Source organism: Colobus angolensis, unplaced genomic scaffold, assembly GCF_000951035.1.
Source record: "Colobus angolensis palliatus isolate OR3802 unplaced genomic scaffold, Cang.pa_1.0 Scaffold86, whole genome shotgun sequence".
In the NCBI taxonomy this organism is placed as follows: Eukaryota; Metazoa; Chordata; class Mammalia; order Primates; family Cercopithecidae; genus Colobus; species Colobus angolensis.
In genome coordinates this window covers 9,042,749-9,069,321 of record NW_012122487.1, presented here as the reverse complement: position 1 = coordinate 9,069,321, position 26,573 = coordinate 9,042,749, and positions in this window count along the sequence as shown.

Sequence of the window (26,573 nt, the reverse complement as noted above, 5' to 3'; positions counted from 1 at the left end):
AATATAAACCTTTTATGATTTATCAAAATAAGTACAAAGAAGCTTACGTATAATATCATATGGCTCAATCTAACATCTACATGTTCATTGACATATATAATCAACTAAAAAGCACTTAGGAATGAGAAACAACTTACTAATATGATCACAATTAAAAATACCTAGAACCAGTATGTGAACTTGGATGAAATACAAATCAATATATAAGTATGCTGAATACATTGTCAATAGTTGACACTCTCGCAGCAAACATCGCATTTTGAAATTATATTCTTTCAATAGCTTTTTGGCCCAAGACATAACACAGGAAATTATTTGAGCTGCTTGAGTGGGACATCTCCAAATGAGCAGTCACATCATCACTGACATTACATCTCACTTTTTACTTGAGTTTATTGCATGGAAAAGTAATTCATCTCTTTGAATACGTTTCATAAGAAAAACAGAACTCTAATTCTCTTCCAAGAAACCCTGGGGCAATAGTAAATTCTGCATCCAAAATTTGAAAGAACATTTTACAACTTGAAATCCCACCATCAAAGTGTAGCCTGGAAAATATTTTCATAAAACTAAAGGTAGAACAAATAATGTAAAGAAAAAAAATTCCGGATGCATTCCTATGCTAGTCAAGCAACATCAGATTATTCAGCATTGCACCTATTGGTCTTCTTAATAAACCAAATCCTGACACACTGCACATGGCACTAAAGATTCAGGATGGACACACTGCAACATCATAAAATATTTTCTAAAATGATCATTTTGTGGATGGATTTAATGCTAAATACATCCAAGCTCCCAAAATGGAATTTTAATCTAATCCTAGTAATTCACTTTTCTCTAAAATCTTCAAAGACTAAACAAAACCAAGCCCAAAATGAAAATCATTCAAAATAAAAATCACCCATAATCTTAGCATGTAAAGATAACACCATCACTGTTAAAACTTTGGTATATTTCATACCAGCATAAACCCATACATGGCTTCATCCAGCCATTTAATTTTATATACAAAATAAGTGCTTTGAATACACAGTCTCTATGTTGTTGGTTTTCCAACTCCAAACATTTTCATATGTTTTTTACATATTTCTTTCATAACAATTCAAACGAAGATGCTATGGAAAGTGGACCAATATCTTCAAGACACAGAAAAGCAGCCAACCAATGGTGAAGGTGTTTAAGGACAGTTCCCCACATTTGTTCACCTGTGGGAAAGTCCTAAGCTGAACCTCAGTGTTAAGACTACATAGGAATGAGAAGGTTCTTCTTCCTTCTCCTTCTCCCAGTAAGACCACATGGTACTGATCCTTACTGTTAGGGAATGTACCATAGCTCTGTTTGTATTCACATTCTCTGTGTGGTCTCTCTCGGCCCTAATCTCAATTACCTGGTGAGACTAGAGTGACTGTTTCTTATTATTTTTTTTCAGTATAGAAAACTCATAGACCTATATAACCATTTCTCCTATTCCATTAGCCCTATTTCCATTAGCAGTTGCTACTAAATAAACTGCCCACACCACAATCTGGTCTTAGCTCCTTTCCATCAATGCCTCCCTCCCGTCTGTATCTCATACACCAGTCACTCTTTTCTAGCCACTGCTGCCTGAACATGCCATTTGTTCTCCCTTCCCTATTTACATCATTCCTTGCTCCAAAAATATCCTTTGATCACTTTTCTGTATATTGAAATTATACACACACACATATACACACACACACTTATGTATATCGTGATCTTCATTACCTTTCCTCATCCTCCCAGTGTGAACTGTGTTTCCTTCCTCTGTTCTCAAACATTTGTTGTATCTCAATGCGTTTTTTTTTTCTTTCAAGCTTGTGTCAGATTTTGTTTTTGCAATTTTTAATTGTATCATTCCCTATAGAGAAACTTTCCTGAGGGCATGGCTGTGTTTTAGTCTTTGCTGTTTCATGTGATTTTAAAATAGTTTCATGATCATATTAGATGTTTATCTAATATATGAACAAAAGAACTAAAATAGGAGAATATCAAGAGGCTTTGGACAAGTGAAACAAAGTAAACTATGGAAAATCTGGTGTACTCTGGGTCAGTTAATTATTCAAAGTACCAAAACATGGCTGAGATAATTGTACAACTTTGTGTTTTAAGGGGAAGACTAGCCTCAGCATATATTTGTTTTATTCTAAATTTTAACTACTTCCAGAAACAATATTGGCCCAGAAGACATCAACTTTTTCCAAGTTTGGTACTGGCTTCACCAACCATTAATATGTTTCACTTTCCAGTGCCCCTATACCAAAAGGGCAAACAATGTACAAAATGAAAACGTGGGGCCATTTGTTTAAGGTTATTCAGGGCTTCAGGATGTTCACAGCAGAGCATTAAACCACGTGCAGCGCCCTTCTAAACACAGGATTCTGTGCAACCGCACATGTCATGTGAAGCCAGTCCTGTCTGTATAAAATGCCTGTGTGCAGTTTTCCATTCTTTCAGTTGAGATAAAATCCAAAGATTCTCACACAAATGAATACAGGTTTCCTGAAACAATCCAACAAGAAATGGAACAGAAAGAAGGGCCCAGAATTTTCAAATTATTCCTAGACCTATTATGTAAGTTTTTTTCTTGACCTGTGCACAGAATTCTCTGGCTTATATTTCCTTTATACATCTACTTTTAAATTGTATCTTTGTAGGTTCCCAGTCATGCAGCAAAATGCTTGCAAACCTTTTCCAAAAGGAGAGTGGGGGTACATTATTACATTCCAGTCTCTGATGAATGTTTTACTTTTTCAGGCAAGGACTCTGTTCATCTAAGCTTTAGCTAATTTTTTTTAAATGGGCCTTCTCCGACCATCTCAGTCTTCAACACAAAACAATTTCTTTTGCAAAAAAGTGAAATGTATAGAATTGACTCCAGCTCTATTAGACCCATTACTTTTAAAAGTATTTTATGTCAGAGTGCAGCCTGCAACATGAGCCTTTCAGTGGGGTGGGGACTAAGGAGGGAAGTGGTGGAGAGGGAGGATGAGGGAGATCAAGGCCAATAGGAGAGCCCACCAGAGGTATGCTGAGTTATAATTAATGGCATGAGGTTACAACCTGCAGCTGACTTCGGTTACAGTAAAAGGTCAACCTTCTGCTGCAATTTGCATTTACTGACTTGGAGTCAGCTAGTCTTCTCTTTCCCTCACTCCCTCAGGGTTGGCTGTCTAGCTGATCCCCGTTGCATGCCTTTCTTTATTCCAACAAAGATTCTTTTTTCACCCCTTACACAAACATGCACCCAGACCCATACCTCCACCCTCACCCACATTCCCACAGAGGCACACGGACTCAGAGACTGGACACTTCCACGGCTTGTATTGTATATTAGGGGATCCGAGACTTTTGGATGCTTCTGCCAAAACCGACTACATTCTTCTGCCAAGTCCTGTCCTCATCCAGTGACATTTGGAAGGACAAAGGGGGCAAATTCAAATGGGCCTTATTTCCAACTGGATAGGACATTCTCTGGTGAGCATAAAGCAATTTTAGTGTCGAAATCATTTCATCTGAAATACTCAAGGCCTTGAGGAATCTCTATCTCTGGTGGAACTGAAAATGGGGAAATGATATTGGAATGTAGGAGAGGGTAGGGAAGTAGCCAGCTGGAAAAATCCCGGAGCTCTATGCTGCCAGGGCTGGTGCAGACATTCCCCAGGGAGTTGGGTTTTAGGCACGTGGAGAGCTCTCTCACCACACTAGGTGTCCTCACCATGCTTCACTCCGAAACCACTACTCCTCCACAAGACGGGGACTGTTTGCAGACATCAGCCTCCTGTCAACTCCCTTGCATGCTCTTATGCTAGCAGGTGTAGATATCCCTCTGCTTCTTTTCATTCCCACCCCACACCTTCCACTGAGTGCCCTGCTTTCCAAAGCTCCCTGCAGCCTTTATTCAAATCGCTGCGTCTTCTATCCCAAAGATTCCCAAAGTCCAATCACTTATGTAGCATCTTTCATGACTTGACATTTTCAGTTATCACTGACTGCTATTGTTATTAATATTTTTATTTTAATGACTCACTTTCCTTAACTAAAACACATGCATTTTTAATGGAAACTTTTCATCACTGCTAAATGGAAACCGATATCACTTGCAAGCAATAGAATATTAAACGCTATATTAGAACAATAAAAAGGCATTCATTCGGGGACCTCTAAAAGCCATCTCACCTGTATATATGGAACCAATACCCCTTTTTGAGAAGTACTGCTCTTACCAAGGCCTGCTTGAGACAATTAGCTAGTCTAATCAATTTATTTGAGGAGAGGTGTATTCATCAGTTGTATTTGTACCTAGTATCCTTCACAGATAAACAAAAACATATTCCTGGATGCCTTCATGGTCAATCCAGAAAGGAAAAAAGTCAAAATTCTCAGAATTTAGCTCCTTTGGCTGAAAACTCTCCACCTCCCTTCTCTAAGCTTCTCTCAGAAAGACTGAGGAATGAATGAATCAATGAATGAATGAATGAAGACATCTATGTTGAGATACTGACCAGGGCCAGTGTAAAATACATTTTGGATCTTATTGGTTTCTATTAATCTTCTTATAAGTAAGGACCCTCACTATGCAAGCTACCCATAAATATTGGGTTTTTCATTTATTTTGCAAGTATTTACTGAATTCAAATGAGGACTTAGACCTGGCGCCTAAGATCTCACTAGAGATTCAGAGTGAGAATTCACAGTTTAGCAAGAGAATTGGGCTTAGGAAATACAAACCCCTTTAGTTTTCTCAAACTTGATTACATTCATAGGTGAATAAAAGGAAGACCATGTTAAAGTTCAGTTCATGTGCAATCTTCAGATTTAAAATGCAAGTCTCAAGTTCATCTCCAGGCTTCCTGGTACAATGGTAGTCAACATAGTGACCCCAAGAAGAGCCTGATCTTATTCTCAGCATCCAGACCTTTTCAGGGACAGGGATAGCTGGCTGATGGATTGTTTACGGTCAGAAAAGGTGGCTGCACACATGGATGGGATACAGAAGGTGGCTTGTAAAACTTATGAGCCATGTTCTGTGGTGTGACCTGGGTGAAGGATGGTTCGGCTTCAGTGGAGGGATAATTAAAAGCAATTAAGTGCCGTTTGAGAGATGGCAGAATTCAGCTCAGACTTCAGGGCTGTGCAAACCCAGTCTGGGTGAGGGCCAGGAGCCCAAAACCCTCACCTTATTTACTTAAGGAAAAAAACCAACAGATTATTGAGCCATGAGTGCCATCAACAGGATGTCACTTAATAGGGTCTGAAAAATATTTTTGCACCCCTTGCATCCCAAGGAGCTGCACTGTCTGCCTATCAGAGGTATGCCCTGGGGTTCCTTCACTATGTTCTCATGCAATGCCAATGCAAAAGAAAAGAGTCATTCACATCTCAATGCATTCCTTTCTCTAATTTCTTGGCCATCACCTTAAAGAGAAGAGGCTCAGGGAATGAGAGGACAGAAGAAAGTGGGAAACAATATTTAAGGACAGAGTTCTGTGTAGAAACACAAGATGTGGGATTTGGGGGTATAGGATAGGACAGAGCCAGAAGAATCCCACAAAACCAAGGGGTGGGTGCTGCTTTAGGATCAGGGCCAACATAAGCCTAATGGAGCGCCTTGGTTTCCTAGGCAACTGGGAATACTACTACTCTGAAGGTGGTTACAGGCACCTGGTTAAGTGCTAGCCTCTCTAATAGTCATCTATAATTACCATTTTATTACTCTTAATATTATAACCTACTTGATATGTTCTTAGTTCCTCTTATAACTGTCTTCTTTTTCTTTGGGGGGAAATAACAATTGTTATCATGTCATCCCCTCCACAATGAAATAAGGAAGCATAAGTCCTGGATTAAGATTAAATATTCTCAAATGTATGCAGAAAGCAGAAACACTAGGAATTCTGAATAACTGGGCTCTTCACTGCTTGTATCCCCCAAGGAAAACAAAAGCAAAGATTTTACACACAGGATATTAGTTATTATCCATCTCCACCTGCTTAGTGTTGAAAGGGTGGGGGGAAAACCACCTTTCAAAGGGTTTTTCCCCCACCCTTTCAACACTAAGCAGGTGGAGATGGATAATAACTAACATCCTGTGTGTATATCACAACTATGAGAATATATTGTTTGTTGTATTCCTTCTAAGAAAGGCAAAATTAAAATTTTATCTAGTCCTACCTACCCTAGGCACCTCAAAGAACTTCAAAAGCTTTCAAGAAGTATCAACAGAGAACAGAGTTTTGTCTTATAAGCATAAATGAATTTCCTTCTGAAATGAACAGGAGCAATCTTACATGAGAAGGCTATTTACAATATGAATTATATACGGATCTATGGGAGGATGTTAAGGGTCATATATGAAGCTAAGGGAAGCCTGTGAGAATAAGTGGGTCTGTGTTTACAAATTGAAGGAAAAAATAGAGGAATAAAGTAACTTTTGAATGTCTCTTATTGTCTTGAAGAAATAAAAAGGAAAAGCACAATACAATTCAATCAGGACTCTATCAACCCCAAGTCCTCCTTGCTTTACCTACTAAATGTTTCTCGAATTCATCCAGCTCTTTATCTTTCACTGTCAACATCCTACAAAATGGTACAATTGATTCTTTCGTATTATACTCTAAATGCTTCCTAACTTGTCTCACCACAGTTACTGATTTTATTTATAATCAATTTTCCACATGCCTGTTGGAGAGATACATTAAAAATTTAAACCTGCTCATGTCGTTCCCTTGATTAAAACCTTTTCTGTACACCTCAAATTTCTTAAAGGCCAAGACTCTCCAGAAAGCATAGCATGACCCAGGCCCTGTCTACCTCATCAGCTTCCTGTACACCCTTTGCTGACCACTTGCTGAGCTCCAGCCCCCCGGACCTTGCTTGCTCTCTCTCCCATTCCCTATTCCCCTTCACCTAAAACTCACCACCTCAGGGAAACTTTCTTGACCTCCCATCTCTGGTCAGGTCTTCCTAAAAGCAGCTTATACTTCTCCATCCATAGCATGTATCACAATTTAGAGTAATTAATTATATAATTAATTATTCAATATCCATTATTCCCTCATAAAAGACCTGTGAGAGCTTTGGGGAGCTCAATGCATAGAGAAGTGCCAGGTACCTAGTAATAGTCATTACTTATTGAGTGCTTACTACATGCCAGGCACTGTTTTGAGAACTTACGTGCATTAACTGATATAGCCCTCATCACAGGCCTATAGGTTAGGTGCTATTGTTATCTTCATTTTAGACACAGGGAGGAGAAGAAATTTGCCAAAGATCTTGTAGCTTTGAACAGTGGAGCTAGACTTGAAATCCAGACGGACTGATTTTAAGATATCTCTTAATTATAATTCCACATTACCACATAGTTGGCATTTAGTAAGTATTTGTTAAATCAATGTGTTTGACAAAAGATATTTTCCAAGTAGCTATGGTCAGACACTATATGCATGGGAGAGCAAGCAGCAAGAAAATAGAGAGTCCAACCCTCATTAGGTGTGTACTTTAATTCTTAGTTTCTGGGTTAAGTGCCCTTTTAATTTTTTTCATCCTTGTCAATTCTTATTTTTCCAGCACAGTTCAGTTGTTACTGCTGTGCAGTATTCATTAACTATTTCACGGATCTGTCCCAGAAATTTTGTCTTTGGAGAGTTTTGTAATTGAATGCCATATTCATCGAACACCTGTCTGCAGAAGATGCAAAAACAATTTAGTTTCACACTCAGCAGAAGCTCAGAAAATTCAATTATAATTTTATGATAGTATTTCTATGTCTGGAGTTCTGTCCCAGCGCACTACCCAGAGAAGTGCATGGCCACTACAAACAAGTAGTCCTTTATTTTTATAGTTTGCAATACTTTTTAAAAGCTGAAAAATTATGACTCCTCTTTACCAAAAACAAGGATCTATGGGTTAAAACACAAACATGCACAGCCACACCTCCACACAGATTCAATTTTGCATTTAATTGCAGTGAGTTGATAAACCTGAGGTCAATTTATGGACTCAAAGGACCCCAAATTAAGAATTTCTGATCTAGAAGAATACATGATTTCAACGTTAAAGTTTAATAGGCAAATGAATCAATAAGTTGCCTCAACAACAGAGTTTTTTAAATGTAGATTCTGATTTAGTAAGTCTGAGTTGCGGACTGAGATTTGGCATTTCTGACAAGTTCTCAGACTATGTCACTGTTGCCAGTCCATAGATCATCCATTGAGTAGCAAGGCCTGAGATAATCTCTCAAATGTCAGTGATCTCAGCTGGGCTTTTAATAAGACTGGGGAGTCATGGATTTGAAGTTGAGTTTCCTGGTCAGTACCTATAGTCCAAATTTTTAGTAGCATAAGAGGTAATTCATTTGCTTTAGACATTAAGCTTGCTAGAAACACTGAAAACATGACATGATTTCTCACTCTGTCCAAATGTCTCAGCACTTGTGCCCAGAAGTGGCCTTCAGGAGAATCTGCATACAAGGCTAACATTGTCTACATGAAGAATTTGGATTTGCTCAAATACTTGAGTACTTGGTAAAGGCACAAGTGCTTTCTGCCATAAGATAGGGTATTCTTTGGCAGCTGTAGTCAAAGGTTTTGGTATTAATCCAAAAAAAGTAATATATTAAATCATTGATAGACACCAAATCAATAACGTAAATTGAAAACTAAAATTGCTTTAGTTGTAGGTGGTGGGACCTGGAAAGGGAAAGCCAGAGATTTCTGGAAACTCCCCAGCTATATTTGTACCTCCAGGGTGCCTCTTGAAAATCTTATGTAAGCTCATTGCAAACATGTCTTGAAAAACACTGCAGAATGACCTGAAATGAATGTTTGGATCTATGTTACTAGCAGGTCACCTCAAGAGTGTGAGTATCCGTTTCTGAAGGTTTGTCCAATATATTCACTTCAGAGATTGAAGAGTTAAAGAAATCTGGATTTGAATGATCCTTTTCACACCCAGATCTGCTACTCTAAAAGTCTGTGAATCCATTCTTTTCTAACTTAATTAGGCCCTGGAATTTAAATACAGTGTCAAGCATTTTTATATTTGTCCATCCTTCCAGCTCCCAGGGTGAAGCGGCTGTTTTGTCACGGCCAGAAGTCACTGGTAATTATTTAGATAATTATATTCTACTGTTGAGAACCTAGACCTGGCTCATTCTTTTCCTCACTTTCAATTCGTGTGAGTGTGTGTGTGAGACAATATTAACTTTTCACTTAACTGCTGGAAATTGCAGGGACCAGACAACTGCAGCTCAAAGAGGTGAAACAAAGGAAAGGAGGAAAAAAAGAGGAGGGAAAAGCTTTGCTGCCGAGTTTTTTTCTTAACGGAGGAAGAAAAAGATTTTGTATTTCATAACAGAGAGCATTAAAATGATGTAGCCCCACACACAATGAAAACCTTGTGTTTTATTAAAGTGAAAAGGCATGCTCAAGGCCTCCATTACTCATTTCCGGATGGAATGGCAAAACTTCAAGTTTGAAAAGACTCAAGTAGCTACAATCAAACTTTCCCTGGTAGCAGCTGATAACACAGCACTTTCCAGAAATCCATTTTGTAGATTGTGCAGATCAGCTATTTTCAGGACTCTCAGAGGCTGAACTCTGCACAAAAGGGGTAGTAGCTCAGAAAGCCTGGAGATACTTAATGCTGGAGGAATGTTTTCCACTATTTTAGGGTGGGAATTGATGGGAAATTCAATGGGTGGGTAAAGAGGTCACTACCATAATGCGAAGGCCAATGTTTCAGTATCTCCATCCCACAACTGAAAAGGACCAAGGCAAAAGTACCCAAAAGCCTGTTATTCCACTCACCTTCCTCTTCAACCAGAAGGACAGAGTTCAGAGACTCAGGAGTAGACGTCAGGTAGCAAACAGCAAATCTCCTGCCAGTTCCTCATTTATACTAGAGAACAGGCACCTGGTCTTCATTAACATTGCTGCGGTAGTTAATGCGTTGCAGGTGTGAAAGTGTGTGGCTGAAATCTGACAAAACACCTGTCTTTTGTGGCACCATTAGATCTGCCTAGTGTGGGACACGACCCCCTCGGGTGTGCTTTCTCCTGCCTTGAAAGCCACAGTAAGCATTGTCCTGTAATTACAAAATCAGAGTCATCATTGCTGGGAAGAATTCCTTAACAAATTATACCTAATTAGTCTGAAATTACCTTTAATTCATGGTGAAACCATAGGCTTAACTGTGTTCTATAACACCTTCCTTTTTATCTTTATGCAAATATGATTATACACTATCAAACTGGCACCACCAGGCATAAAAAACAGCTGCAGCTAGTTCTTTGGTTACTAAATGGGAACTGGACGCATGCCATTGATTATGTTTTCTGAAATGCTGCATCAAAAAAAATAATAATAATATCAGCCAGTTCCTTCCCTGTGAATTCTAGTTTTCTTCCCCGCCCACAGAATCCTAATTGAAAGCTGTGAGATTGATCTCCCTTGCCCAACCCCCCACCTCCTCACCACATTTTCTGCAGACACGTGTGTACATCTTGCTGCCGCCCAATCTTTTAGAATGTCATTAAATGTCAAAACATACCTCATTTTATTTCTGATCACAGCCTCTTATGATATGGCTTATTTGGTTCTCATTCTCATCTCAAATCTTCATGAAACTTTTGATTCAATGCAATCTGATTCATGTACTTTGGATTAAAAAGTTACTCATGTAGTAGGCATGGATCTATGAGCTTTACATATACTCTGCTATCTAATCCTGGCTGCAGTCCTATCCACTACGTACTACTATTATTATCCCCATTTTGCAGATGAGGAAACCAAGGCACAGAGATGTTATATATCTTACATGAGGTCAGGAAGCTAGAAGAGACAGAGCCAGCACTCTTGCCCAAGCCATCTGTTTCCAGCACGCTCCTATCCCTTCTAATAGGCATTCCCAATGATGCCCAAGGTCTTTCTAATTGACACTGATTATTTCCAATTCTCCTATCACACTTCTGAGCACAACACTGTAGGAAATTTTTTCCAGTTTGTTGGCATGTAAAGGTGAAAAGTTTCACTGTCATCAGAGAAAGAAATCATAGCTAACTCCTCCGTTGAATCCATACAATTTGTGTAGCAATTATATTTCCTCCTCTACTCCAATGAAGGCATTTTTAGAACCAAAGTCGTATTTTCTGTTTCTTTAAAAACAAAAACAAGCTGAGTGTATCATAGGTATTTAAAAATATGCGTGTCTTTTAACTGGATCATACTTGGGTAACTTTTGCTTATATGAAAAAATGTTTGAGATGCTTTCTCAAACCAGAGTTTAATTCTTCAGAAAACAATTAAAAATATTAAATGCTTTTAGAGTTTAAGGTCTGTTTCTTCTTTCTGTATCTTCTAGATAAGTTCCTTGAAAAATTAGCATTGGCTTTGCAACAGTCATTGCCACCCTACAAACAATGACAGACCATATTATTGCTAAGTGCAATCCAATCCCACGTTCTCTGAAGATTGTTCACTTTAAAAATGAACCCCAGACCACATCTAGGTTACTTTCTAGCTAGGTTTTTGCAAGTATACAAGAGATTAATTTTCTTGAACAATTTCAAGCTTGGTATGCAAAGTCAAACACACATCAGGTGCAGAGGTTGTACCAGACACCTCAGTAGGATGTCTTAAAGTTCCCCTGGAATGTAGTGGTGAACTGGTTAAAAAAATAATTACAAGACTAGCAGTAAGGTTTTGGCTGAATACTACTTTTGTTCAGTATCAATCAATTAAAATAAAAGCATTTTTGATGGTTGTTCATAACAAATATCCGGGTCCATCTGTGGCTATTTTATTTATGGCATTGCTGTTTTTCACCAACAAGTTGGCTAAAAATCAGGTTTTAAAATCTTAATTAGAATCAAAACATGATCTTCTCATTTAACGCCTCCATTCAAGTTCATGTTACTGCTGTGTAGAAAACGGAGTCTGCTTTCTGGAGGCAGATCCTGACTCCTGCACCATGGTAATCTACACAGCCGGCCCACAGCTGAGGGATGAGCTGTATTTCTTTACAGTATTTTTATTAGGCTGATTCCCACAAGTTTAAGAACACTGTAATCGGAGACAATGCAAGGTCACATTAAAATAAGAGGAGGAAACTGAACTCTCATTCAACCCGTTTCCATGAAGTTTAGAATTTTCAACTCATTTCAAAGCAGAGGATGTTCCTTTTCACATCCTTCATGTTTTGTAAACACTGCAAGTGATACTGGCTTCGTTTTCATCAGTAGGAGCCATCAGCTTATGTTTATTATTTTTAATTATTAGGCCTTCTGCAAAGAGAACATTACTGCTGACAATTTATATTAGTGGTGATGCATCCTGATTGGTCAGAGGTGTGATTCCCTCCTTCTTTCCTCACTAGTAATGTTTGTGATTATTTATAACCTCCACACTTTGGTGTGTCGTGTTTTTCCCTCAAACAATTTTCTGTGACACCAGTTAACAATGTGTAATTACTATAACCAAGGCTGGGTCTATTTGATGCCGAAGCATCCGGTTGGAAGGCGAAATTTAGTCAAACATCTGAATGTTTGAGCTGCATAAGGCCAAACATCTGGATGTTCCCAAATATTTTCTCAAATATTTGGAAACATCCACAGATTTCTCCTCGTGTAGACAAAACATCCAGATGATTAACTGAATGCTTCTCTTTTCATCTGGATATTTGGCCACTGAATTTTCTTTGGGTCCTCTATGTAAGAATATCTATCCAGCTGTTTTACATAGCCATTGCTACACCAAAACAAGAAACACAGAGAAAAAAACACTTCCTATCGCTCCAAGGCAAGTCTATCTCGTTTTCAGTAATCGTGACAAACACCACACTGAAATATAAATTACCTCCAGAAGGAGAAATCTTTCTGTAGTCTCCTCTTATCCATGATTTTGATTTCTGTGGTTTCTGTTACCCGCGGTCAACCATGGTCCAAAAATATCAAATGGAAATTTCCAGAAATAAAGAGCTCATAAGCTTTACATTGCTCACCATTCTCAGTAGCGTGATGAAATCTCACACCATCCCACTCCATCCCGCCTGGGATGTGAATCATCCTTGGTTCAGTGTATCTGTGCTGTCTACACTACCCACTTGTGAGTCACTCAGTATCAGTCTCGGTTATCAGATCCACGGTTGAGTTACCACAGCACTAGTGCTCAAGTTACCCTTGTTTTACTTCACAGTGGCTCCAAAGTGCAAGAGTAGTGATGCTGGCATATTGTTATAATTGTTCTATTTTGCTATTATTTATTGTTGTTGATCTCTTTCTGTGCCTAATTTATATATTAAACTTTATCATAGGTATGTATGTATAGGAAAAACATAGTATACATAGGGTTCAGTATTATCCGTGGTTTCAGGTATCCACTGGGAGTCTTAGAATGTACCCCCTATGGATAAGGGGAAACCACTGTATATCCTAAAACCTAGGAAGAAAAGAGTTTGAGTGTCGAGTCTCAGAAAAGGAAATTACTTATCCAGTTTTAACACCTTGCAGTAACTATTTTTGTTGGCACTATAGTAATTTCTGAAGCTCCAGTCTCTGTGTTCCTTCTCCAGCCATGCTCTTTGGGCTCCCTTGAATTGTCCTCCATCTAGAGATTGACAAAGTTAGACCAGAAGCTATTAAAACATTCAACACTCTGGTTAGATGATACTAACTCAAAACTGCACAAATACATAACCTTAAAAAAAGGCAATTTTTGTAAGCAATAGCCTCTCATCCAGAAGCTGGTAGCCACACTACAATATGTGAACTCTTCCTGAAATAGTCTATAAAGATTTATATAAATATGCATTTTTTTGCAGAGGAGGGAGAGTACCTGGAGATTTCCTTAGTCTCTCAAGGGCTGTTTTTCAATGAGTACCTTCTCCTTAGTGGGCATATTTTTAATACTTTCTAAAATTATTTGTGAGTTGGGAGAATCAATGCCACTTATTGTATGTGGTTGTTTGTGATGAATTCTAGCAACATTTCGTCTGGGCTGGTTTCAAAGATAATATGAAAAGAATTTAAAGATATCAAAAACACTTTCTATGTAGTCACCCCCAGCATATACTCCCTCTTAGCCAAGGATTGTTCAACTGCAAGAAACTGTTATCCACTCAAGCTTGTGAAGAACAAGGAGTTTAGCTTAAGGAGTCAGAGTAATCTCTTGGAAACAGATGGCAGGAAATACAAACAGGCCTCACAAGGGACTAGAACTAGGACCTGCAATGCCCAGAGGCACAAGGGAGCCACTCTTCTGGTCTCTGCCTCTCTGAGACCACATGGTCTCTCATCTCTCTGCCCTCTGCACTATTCTGTAATTCATCTAATCTCTCTGTGTCTTGGTTTTCTCACATGTACAATGAGGATAATGATAGAATCTACCTTAAAAGTTAGATGTGCCTATCAATGAGTTAGTCCTTACAGCATGCTTAGAAGACTGCCTGTCACATAATGAGCACACAATGAATGGCATCCATTGTTGTTGTTACCATTGATTATTCTCTTTGCAGACCAAACTCTCCTGCCTGCTCAGCAGTACATATGGCTTTTGAATAGCCACACTCAAATGACAGCCCCTGTTCCCCAGGTTTGTTTGTATGATTCTCATTCTCACACTTAACTGACTGCTGATTCTGAATCCCAATTTGAAATTCTCAGGAGAGAGGATCTAATGAGCCCAGCTTTGGGCAGGTGTGTACCTCTGGCCCCATCAGCTGCTGCCCTGCCCAGGGATGCCACAGAGCTCACTCACCCATTCATGACCTGCTGGGCAAACTCCTAGGGAAAGAAGAGTGGGTCAGGGAGGAAACAGAAGGCATTCTTAATGCAGACAGCAACATTTTAAACTTGCATTGTGTGTCGTTAAAGTTAGAACACATAGCTGAGCATAAAGGAAAAAAAAAAAAATCTGTGATCCCTCTATTTAGGGAAAATTTTATTTTTAATATTTTAGTATATATTTTATCATGCATTTTATACATATTTTTACCTATTTTATAAATGTAAAATAATACTCTGCATTTTGTTTGCAGCTTTTTTTGCACTAACAAACTGAAATTTTCCATTAACTATTTAGTATTATTCTACAATATGTTTCTTAATGACAGGATGGCATTTGTTTAAATACATATAAAATAAAATATATTATAATAGCCCATCTTTGAACATTTAGATTATTTTCAATTATATAACTTATAACTGGTACCCTCACATAGCAGCTTTTGCATAAATTTTTATTCATATGGTTTTTTTCTTCACTTTTATTTTCTATTTTTACTTTCATTGCATTATCTAGGAGTTTGTCTATTTTTATTTGTTTTTATCAAAGAGCCACTTTTTGGATTTATTTATCAGTCTATCAATCATTTAGGCAGGCTTCAATGGTAAGCTGCTAACTAAGTTAAAGATAAAAGTCAAAGACACAATAAGATTTAGGACATGATGAGAGTATCTATGGAACATATAACTCTTTTTAAAAATGAACTTAATGATCTGTTCTGTTCACTTCAAACTTTCTGAGACCGCAAGCCTACTTTGCAAGAGGAAAATCTCCACAGCTATGTCATCTACTTGCTTATAGGGTGTAAAATTCAATCTATGACTAACAAATCAATATTGGCAATTATATTACTTGGATATTCATTTGTTTTGCATTTATTTATTTAGCGTGCTCTGTGGGTCAAATAAGAGGAGAATCTTAACAAAGAGTCTTACTACTATTGAACCTGACCATTTCTCCTTGTTTCTCTGACATTTCCACATAATTTCTTTCATTGATATATTCAGATTCTATTACAGCATAAATTAATTATAGATTGAAATTTTAAATACTTACACTGCCTTTATGTCTGATTTATTATTACCTGATGTAAATTTTATTCAGTCATATACTAATATTGCTAATCCTTGCTTTTATGTCTGAACTTGACCAAGATATTTTTGCCTGAACTTTTATTTTCGTACCTTTTGAGTTCCTTTAATATGGCAAATATATATATATATATATGCTGTTTTAATTCTGTCTGATATGTTTGTTTTTGTTCTGCTCAGAATTTAATTCAATTATAACTAATTGGAACTGATCAGTTTTACTAAAAGAAAAATTTTCCAAAAAGTTTAGTCGTGACTCTCTTAGAAATGAACATATATTAAGATTTTATTTAACACCCAAGCAAACCAGACAGATGTGCTAATCAGCTAAAAAGAGAATCCGAAGGGCAGACACATTTGATCAGGAATAGACATTAATGTACAAATGGGAGCAAACTGGTTTCTTGAGGGGAAGTCGGAGGTAGTTCAATTGACCAGGTCAGAGCAGAATTTGTGTGTTTATAGACAAGAGTTACTTAGCATTGCTCTCAGTTACCAATAACTTACAGTTGTGAACTAACTCAAAGACAGCTAGTGGCTAGAACTAGGTAACTTACAAGGGTGTCCTGTATGGAGCTAAGCATAGTTTTTCATTAAAGCTCACATTTCCCTGAAGTTTTTTTCGGTCATTCTGAATGCTTTCTGTTTTTTCAATTCTTTCCTATTTTATTTGTTTTCTATTTTATTTAAGTTATGTTTCTCCCTCTCTTCCATCTAGTTATTTATAGGAAATTAACTTCTCACTTATGGTTGAACTGTTCAACTGTGCATACTAATGTATTTTCCTCTAATTACTAACTTTAGATTACAACTTTTACTTCTGCCTGCCAGTTTTTGTGATATAGTCCAGAACTTGAGGTCTACTTTCTTGCCTTCAAATAATCACTCTCACTTTAAAATATGCATATTTTTGAGTACTAACATTTTATTGTTTCCTTAATTTATAATTATTAAGATTTATGTTTTACAGTGATAGCCCTCATCTTTCTATATTTCATTACTTCCCTATTCCTGAGTGTGTGTGTGAATGTACTCATTTCTTAGTCAGAAAAGTTTTGCATATATTTATAAAAGAAACATATGTGTAATTCATGCATTGGTAGTCATTGTATATCCAATAAAGTGTTTCTGGTACCTTTGTATGTGAATAAAACCTATATATATTGTAGAAATCTTTTGTGATAGTCTTTTTTTTTCTCCCATTTAAAACTCTGAGGAAATCACTTCATAGTCTTCTAGCTTCTCATTACAAAGGGAAAACTGAAATCTGAAACTGGATGTTTTTTATTCTTTCATGAATGACCAATCTTGTCTGCCTAGATGCATGTCAGATGGGTTTTTCCTCTTGAACTTTAAGACTTTCATCAGGATATATCTACCTGTTGTTATTTTCAGGAATATTTTTTGGGATTTTTTTAGCTCATTCAGTTTACAAAACCAGACCTTATTCACTAGCCCAGCCAAATGTCATTTAATCTTTCTGACTATTGCTTTCTTTCTGTTTATCCTGACATCCCCTTCAGTAACACACAGTCTCATGATCTCAGTAATTAATCCTCCAAATAACTTACCTCAGCTTTGATTGTCTTTATTTTTTTGTCATTCACCTCAGTATTCTGGAATATTTTTTACCAAGCATATATTCAATCCCCTTCATTTGACTTACTATGATGTTATTTCTACTCCTATTGCATTTTAAAACTCTGTTCTTAAATGTTTACTTTAAAAACATTTTTTCCCTTGGAACTCATTTTAAATTTCTGCCTCTCTCTGCAACCAGTTCCAATTTCAAATCTGTTTATTGTATTATCATCTCATCTTACAGGTTTTATTTTATAGAACCCATGTTTTTCTAATATTCATAAGACCACAAAATGGTATATAAACCATATTTCTGTTTCTTTCGATCATTTTTAAAAATATGCTTCTGTCTGTGAATAGTATGATCCTGGTTGTGTATGTGCCTGTGTGTGCCTTCACATGCATCCAAAAAGCTGAACCCTAAGACTAGAGGAAAAGGACAAAGTCAGCCAGCAAGATCATTTGTGTCACACAAGTCTAGAAAGTCATAAATTTATTAACACATGTACTTCTTAAAAAAAAAAAAGGAGAGAGAGTGTCCCAAAGGAAGGCTAAAAACAAAAGAAATGGTTGAAACTCTTTTCAAGGATGTTCCAGCACCTCATATATCCAGCCAAGAACCCACCTTATCCTGAGGACTCTCCTCAGGTAGATTTACTCCCTGGAGAGACAAAACTAGTGCGATTCCAGAGTCAGCATCCTTGGACATAGTTGAGGGTGAAGCTAAGGTATCCTTCTGAAAATGGGGCTGAGGATCCAGGCTAGGAATGCATATTGGGCTATGAGACTCACATTACTCATGCAAGAGACTGGAAGTTTCCTCTCTGAAAAAATCGCAACTTACGAAGACTCAGATCATGATACTCAGAGGCTACCCGCTGACAGGCCTTGCCCCTGCACACAGAAATTCTGATCTTCATTATAAATATGAACATACAGCCAAGGCTCACCACACATTTGAGAGAAGTCTCTAACAGGAAAGACTGGCCAAAATAAACAAATAAGACACGCTTGCAGGAAATAAAGACAATACAGTGAGCAAAGAAAGGTTTAACTTTTTAAAAATATATTATTAATAGTCTCAAAGTAACCAGAAAAGATTTTTTGCGTCATGAGATAATAACACGTTGCTATTTTTTAAAAGACTTTTCACAGAACAATTAAATTAAAATGCTATAAAAGAAGGGACGATAACTGAGGAAATCTTCAGAAAGTAAAGCAAACCCATAAGAAAGGATTAAAAATAGGAAAGGAAGGAAAAAGTTAGTAAAATCTGAGGAGGGGTCCAGGAGACCTCACATCTAAATAAGAATTTTAGGAGGAAGAAAATTGAAAAGTTGAAAACTAAGAAATTACCAAAGTAATAATGTCATAAAATTTGCCACACCTAAAAGAAATGACTTTCTGGATTATGAAGACCCAAGTGCACATTGTGATGAATAGACCTACAACAAAGAAAATCTCTGTGAAATTTCACAATAGTATGGATAAAGAGAAGAGCCCAAAGGCCTCCAACGAGAAATAGCAGGTCCCTGAGGAAGGATGAAGAATGAGAAGAGCATTTGACACAGCAACATTGGAAGCTAAATGATAAAGGAGCAAGGCCTACATTCTGTCAGCAATGATTTTCAAGCCAGAACCCTGACTCCAGCCAAATTTTAAACCAAATGTCAAAGTAGAATAAGGATAGTTTCAAGCAGTCCAAGTATCAAAAAATTGTCCTGTCATGTTCCTTTTTGAAGGAAGCCACATAGAATCATACTCCATTACAACAAAGAAGTAAATCACAAATGAGGAAGATGTGGAAATCAGGAAACTGGAGGTCCCACACAGTTAAAGACTAAGGGAATCCTAGAAAAAAAAAAAAAAACAGTGGTAAAAGAAGAGCCCAGGATGACAACTATGCAGAAAGCCTAGAGGAAAATCAGTCCAGATGTGGAGCATGGAGGGCTCCAGGAGCTACATGCCAGCACTGCTTGGTTGTAATGAGGAGATTTGCATTTCATTTGGAGAGTTTAGCAATAAATTAGTTACAGGTACACAGAAACTAAGCAAACCCATAGAAAGGAGGTAAGTCTTAGCTCTAGCCAAAACAAAAAGCTGTACAAGAAAGGTTATGATACAGTGTAGCTCAACTGTGAGCATTCTTTATATGATCATAATTATATAAACACTGATTACTGATAAGATTAAGTATTGATATGATTATACTGAGAGGCGTGGGTGTATTGATTAGTTCAGGCCACTGTAACAAATTACCATAGACTGGTAGGCTTAAACAACACACATTTATTTATCATAGTTTTAAAGGCTGGGAAGTCCAAGATTAAGGTCCAGCAGATTTGGTGTCTGGTGAGGGCCCTCTTCCTGGTTTTTAGGCAGCCAGGTTCTTGTATCCTCACATGGTAAAGAGCAGAGAGAGCTCTCATGTCTCTCCTTATAAGGCCACTAATCCCATTCATGAGAGCACCACCCTCATGACCTAAATATCTCCCAAAGCCTTCACCTTCTAACTTCATCACATTGGGAGTTAAGGTTTCAACGTACAAATTTTAGAAGGATGCAAACATTCAGTCCATAACACAAGGGAAGGAACCTAATTCCTGTAATAGGAAATAATATCTAAACTAAAAAATTAGTAGTAGAATGTGTTAGTTGAATATGGAAACAGCAATGAGAGTTATGTGATTGCCTTAGAAGGATGAGGATGGGGATAAGGAAAAGGAGACAAGCATTATAAGTTGTTCAGTTGCTTTTTAAAACTAGAACTAAATATATTACTTTGAATAAAATAAAACTTTAAATTTAAATTTATAATAAAGGAACACAATCAAAATATATTTTTCTTCAGATTATTCAAACTCTATGCTCATTTCTTTATGATTCAGAATTATTCACAAGATCGTTTTTCCCCCTAGTTTCTCATACTGAAATAGTAAAAAGTCTATTCAGGGCTGGTATTTCCCTCAGAAACAGGGTGGGAGAGTCTTCTCGGCTTGCAGTTAGAGGATATCTTTCAGATTTCAAGTGATGGGCTTTGGGCAATATCAATGACCCAGTAGTTTGAATGACACAGGAACAGAGATAGGGGTCTGGAAATCCTGGAAGGTGGGGAGACGGGGTTTTAACATCAAGGATTTCTTCATTTCTAGGAAAGCTGCTATTTCAGGGTTAAACCAATTGTGGGACAGCTTCCTTCCAGGAGAGGAAATGATCTCCCTTATTGTTCGAGAAAAGGTTGCTTTACTGTCTTGGTTGGCCCTGTGCTTCCAATGCCCTGAAGTCTCCAGGCCCATTCCTCATGAGCAGTTCCACACCACATCAGTAAAGAAATGTGCCCTCTTAGGAAGTTGCCTCTCTGTAACTACTGCCACTGCAAAAGCTGGCTTTTTGGTATTACTGCCCACATTCATGGATTTGTGGGTCAGATTTCTCTAGACAGCTCCCTGCTGCATCAATTAAGACATCTCAGCTTCAGGAAATGACTTTTCCAGAGCCGCTGCCACAGCGCCTCTGGAGGCTTCAGCTCAGTTCCTCCAGCCACCCAAAACTCTGACCTCAATTCTGCTCACAGTCAGTGAGAAAGAGGATCCAAATTCTGCTTTCTCTGTCATCCTAAACTCTTGTCTACAGTATGGGTCTCTCTGAGTCCTAAAGTTGTCCATAAGCCCCAAGATTTCTTCCACTTGCTTGTCACAAAATCACAAAACTTCCTTACAGCATTCCACCTGGGGGTCCTTGCTTTTGACCGCCATTGAATCCAGTAGGAATTCCTCAGGTTTTCTGACATTTGAATAGCTCTACTTTCCAGCTGTCAGTGCTAATGAACAGGTTTTTTCATAAATTTTTTAATTTTCTAGATCTTTTCCACAGAGGAATGTCTAAATATTGTCAGCCTAAATCAGCATACAGCAAGTATCAGTTAAAATTAGGTTCACTCACCAAGGTCATGCCTTTGCATTCCAGCCTGGGCAACAAAGTGAGACTCCATCTCAAAAAAAAAAAAAAATCAGGTTAACTCAGTTGCATTTTACAGAAACTCAAAACGAGGGTACTTAAATGAGACTAAAGTTTATTCCCGCCTCACATAAAGAAGTAAGGAGTTAAGCAACCAGAGTTGATGTAGTGACACCTTTTATATCATTGCTCTGCCATCCATACAAAATGGTACTTGTACTCATGATCCAAAATGGCTGCCAGGACTCCATCCAACAAATCTGTCTTCCAGGCAGAAGAATGGAGGAAGGAGCAAGAAACTGTGCTCACATTTCCTTTAGAGGACACCTTCTAGGGCCACATCCAATCCTACTTATTTCTCATTGGTCAGAGCTTAGTAATGTGGCTTCATTGAGCTTCAGAAGAAGTTGAAAACACTGGAGTCATTAAAAATCCTTGGATATGAAAAGAAAAACAGTGATTCTAAGGAGGCTAAATGTATTTGATAAGAAGTTTTTTTAAGGACAAAATAAAAGAAAAAATAGAAATAATAAAAAGTATATGACCCTTCTGGGATTTATAGGCTTCGATCTCTCTATCATGAGGTCAAACCACAGAACAAAATCAGACAATATAAAGAAAAGCAGAAAGATAAGGGATGGAAAATGTATTGCTTTCATGAGAAATCTAACCTTCTATTCTTAGAGTCTCTTAATTCTATCTATTTACACACATATTACATAATTTCTGTTAAACCCAATTCTCAATATTAGAATAATTTTTTACAACTTAGTGTCTCCCAGGCTTGAGCAAAATCCTAGCACAAGGGAGAAACCTAGTAAGTTTATATTAAATGGACAGTTGAATAAGGGGATATATGACTGTCGACAGCATGAGTTTAGCAAAACACATTGCCATGCACTAGTTATCAAGTATTAACAAAGCTTCTATTGTATGCATACTATAGCAATGATTATGACAAAGAAAATAGAATCCGTGCATTATGCTATCCTGGATCTTAAAGTAGAATCTGTGGAGTACTTTTAAACCAATATCAGGAAGCAAGTATAATCACCAGTCTAACATTCTACCACCAAATATCTGAGATGAGCCAAAAGCCAGCCATGAATCCATGTTACATATCGATTACAATGAATACATTATATAATTCAATGGAAATAGAGAAGGTACCAGAAAATGTAAAGTCTGTTTGCTAACCTCTGGTTATTTTTTTACAAGATTGATAGATTATGATAAACTTCAACCTCATAGCACAAGACATCTGTAATGACTTTCTTATGCTGTATCCAGTTGTGGGGCGATTGCTGTGACCTTTGAGTATGCACTTAGATCCTAAGATGTTTACAATAGTTCTCAAAGATAAAGTTTCGCAGCATAGGTTAATTTTATCCTTAAAAATTACTATCTTTCCTTTGATTTACCCTTCCCTGTACTCTTGTTAAATTACCTAGCTCTTCACTGGCCCCAACAACATCTTAGCAGACTTAGGGCTCAAGCTTCATAGGTGAAAAGCATCCCCCTAACTCTGTGATGCACCTTATGAATTCACAAATCTCCTTTCTGCCAACTCATAGGAGCTAGGTGACAAAACTAGGAATTGAGACTTCTGAACAAGCTAGAAGTGGAACCCAAGTCATCAGTATTTTCACCTGTGGCCCTGAGAAGTGGCACCCTCATCTGACCCACACAGCAACCCAAGTGCAACACGTGGGTCAACCACACTCGAGAAATGGTTTCTGCCTCTCCTGCAGCCTGATACTTTGATTGCATTGTGGTTGCTCTAAAAGCCCTAATACAGAGGTCTGTGGATTCTTCTCTTTACTATGCGGTTTGAAGCTGGGCAGGGGGGAGGAGACTTCAGAAAGAAAAATTGCCCAGTGTACCGTGACAGCTGTATAATTAGGCAAGGCAGGCCAGTGCTTACAGCATTTGTCATTCAGCAATTGTTCACACTCCAGGTTCCATAGCCAGGTGCTTCGAAGAATGAGGTGATGATAATGTCTTTATGTGACTTGAGCCTAAAGGACATTCAAGCTCACATAGGCCAAGCAGGAGCCCTGGCAGAATAAAATGAGCACTGCTTTACTTTCTTAGTGTTCACCAGTCTATTTGTCATAAAAATTAAATACACTTTGTTAGGAACCTTTAAACATTACTAAAAACACATTCAACCCAAGGAGGGCTGCAGGAAAGATTTGTAAATTTTTGTGCCCAATTGTTTCCCCAAAATTTGAGATTTGTGATTTGTGACTCCCTTTTGTGAAAAGGCGGAGTTAATGCCAATGAATAGGAAGTGGACTGGAGGGATGGGGTCTGCGCAAGAGTTACTGAAGCAGCCTTCGCCTCTTTGATCTTCTATTTATCCAGAAAAAGAAGAATCTCTCCTATTTTAAAAAAGCTTAAATATCATAACTCTGACTGTTTCATTCAACTGTACAATTCCCCCATGAATAATGATCTCCTAGCACGCTGTGTACACACAAGAATACCTCAGTTTCTCACAGTTAAAATTCAAATAATCATGTCTGTAACACAGGTCTTTTTTACCCTGAACCATGTTATCTCTTGGACTTATTTTCAATTTGTTTTTTTAATGATGCTCCACCTTTTTATGGTCCACTAGCAACAAACATTACCTTTCCTCCATCTTGCCTTCTTTTACTTTCAGTTCAAGTGTACATCATGCAGTCATCCACTGATCTTTACCAGACTCCTTGTAGTAATGCTAGGCTGTGCCTGAGGATCTGTGGATTACATTGCAATTGTTTTGAATTTTAATCTGCAATTGACTCCTATTTTGAGAAGAAACCCAGCTCAGCATCATCTCTTAAAACTGTCCTTCTCCACCTTCAGTGGTAGACTCACAACAGCCTCTGTTTTTACTATGTGAACTCTGACCCTCAAGCCTGATGGGCATCAAATCCAAGGGTACCAATCGGCTTCTCTGGAAGGGAACTGAGGATGCTCAAACATCTGAAATGAGACTGCAACTGGCTTATATGAATTTGGGAGCTGTGAGGCAGCCATGCACGTAAGATGCCAGAATAGCAGGTGTACTGACAGAAATTATGAAGTGTAAATACAGAAGGCAATACAAGAAACATGCAGCCCCAGAAAAGCAAGAAAAGACCAAGATGACGCTGACTAGGCTCTGGACTGCATTCCAGTCCTTCAGGGCCAACCACTCTTCCTACTCATGAATTCTGAGAGATTCCTCTCTGATCTAATAATAATGTCTAAGGTTTTATTAATTCTACTTCAGTTAATTGGAGTGGGATACTGTTGCTTCTTGTGACAGGGAGGTGGAAGTTTTATTATTTGAAAAATTTCCAGAGAGGAAATTTTGTTTTGAAAAATATCTTGACGAACTACTTGGACTAGGAGGTTAGATCTGAGGACACAGCAGGTGTTAAAGCAACAAAGGAGAACACTTAACTCGTCTACATAAACAGGATTTTTTTTCCTTCTGAAAGAGAGGGAATAAAGAGAAGAAGCAAGCAAGAGGAAAGAACAAAAATAACTAATAAATGGTTTAGGGCTGAATGACTTCTCAGAGTACGGACAATGAAAATTCCCTGGTGGCAGAGTTGTTAGACCATTTTAAGCATGGTGACATATAATGTTCAATTTGAAATTCTTTGTTGCTGCCATGAAAACATTCCATTTGTCTACATCCCACCCACCTATCCTCTGCACCAATGTCTGCTTTGTTTGCGTATGAATTTTTGTAGAAATCGAGCAATGGGCTGTTTCATAAATGTTTATTTTGCTACAGAATATGTATAGCAAATGAGAGAGCAGGGGCTCAGATGTATAGGTAAGCATGATCTCTTGTCTGATCTTTTATTTTCTACATAGTGTGAAATAAAGATTAAAGACTATTTTATTAGAATGCAAGGGACTGATGGGGTTTGGGGCATGCCACCCCAAAGTATGACACCTTGACATTGGAGAAAACCACAGAAGCAGGAAGGTCTCTCTGACCTTCTCCTGCCCTCTCACTATAAAACGTAGAAAGAATTCTCTGACCTTCACCAGAAGTAGGTCGTAAGACCCTCATGTAAGGGAGGCCCACCCAGAATAGAGGAATGTCCTTATCTCTGAAGACATGGGAATACAGAGTAGAATCTGAACAAACAGGCCTTGCTAAGTCCCCCTGAAACCCCAGTTTATTATCATTAGATCATACCCCTTTTATCCAACCATACTTTTCCACAGCTCTCCACTTCATCAAACTTAGCATAAAAATATACTGGCTTTCCCGTTTCTGTGGGGTCTCATTTTCTTATGGCTCCCACATCACATAAAATGTATATTAAATAAATTTGTATATTTTTCTTTTGTGAATCTATTTTTTGTTATAGAGGCCTTGACCGTGAACTTAAGATGGGAAGAAAAGATACTTCTCTCTTAGAGGACTGTATGTAAGTCCCACATAACCCTGCATTACATATGCAACCCCAAGAATCTTGATTCAAATGTAGCCCCTCCTCTGCTCATAAATTCATTTTGGATATGTAAATCTAAGTTAAATCTAAAAGCAACAATCCAAACACATTACTTGCAATGGCTTTTGAAGTCTTCAGGTGTATAGGGTGTAATCCGCTAGAGAGATAAACAAGATGAGTACTGCTGTTAAAATAAATTTACTCCATAGATTTATGATTTCATTTCTTAAAAAAGTTTTTTTTTTTTTTTTGCTTTTCAGAAAGACTCAGACTAGCATTCCTTTGAATAGCAAACTCATCTAATGCATTTAAAATACAATTTAGTTTTGCAAAACAGATTTACAAGTAACTTTTCAGGAATCCATCTATTGACTAAAGAGAGGTATGTCTGTTATGCAAAGCACTGTACTTAAGTACCTTAAGGAATAATCCCAGTCCATTATTTCTTAGCCTATCTAGTGGGTGTTTGTATTTGTTTTATAGCTTTTTCCCCTCTTTGATTTACATTTACGAGACAACTGGAGAGAGATGATGTGAGATGGTTTTTATTTTTATGAGCAAAAGGAACCACATCAACCACAAGTAGCAGAACACTGCCACGGCTGAATTATGAAGGTCTCCCCAGCAGAGGGAAAATTAAAAGGGCATTTTTTCCCTACTTTCACTTCTTTTTTTTTTTTATTTATTTATTTATT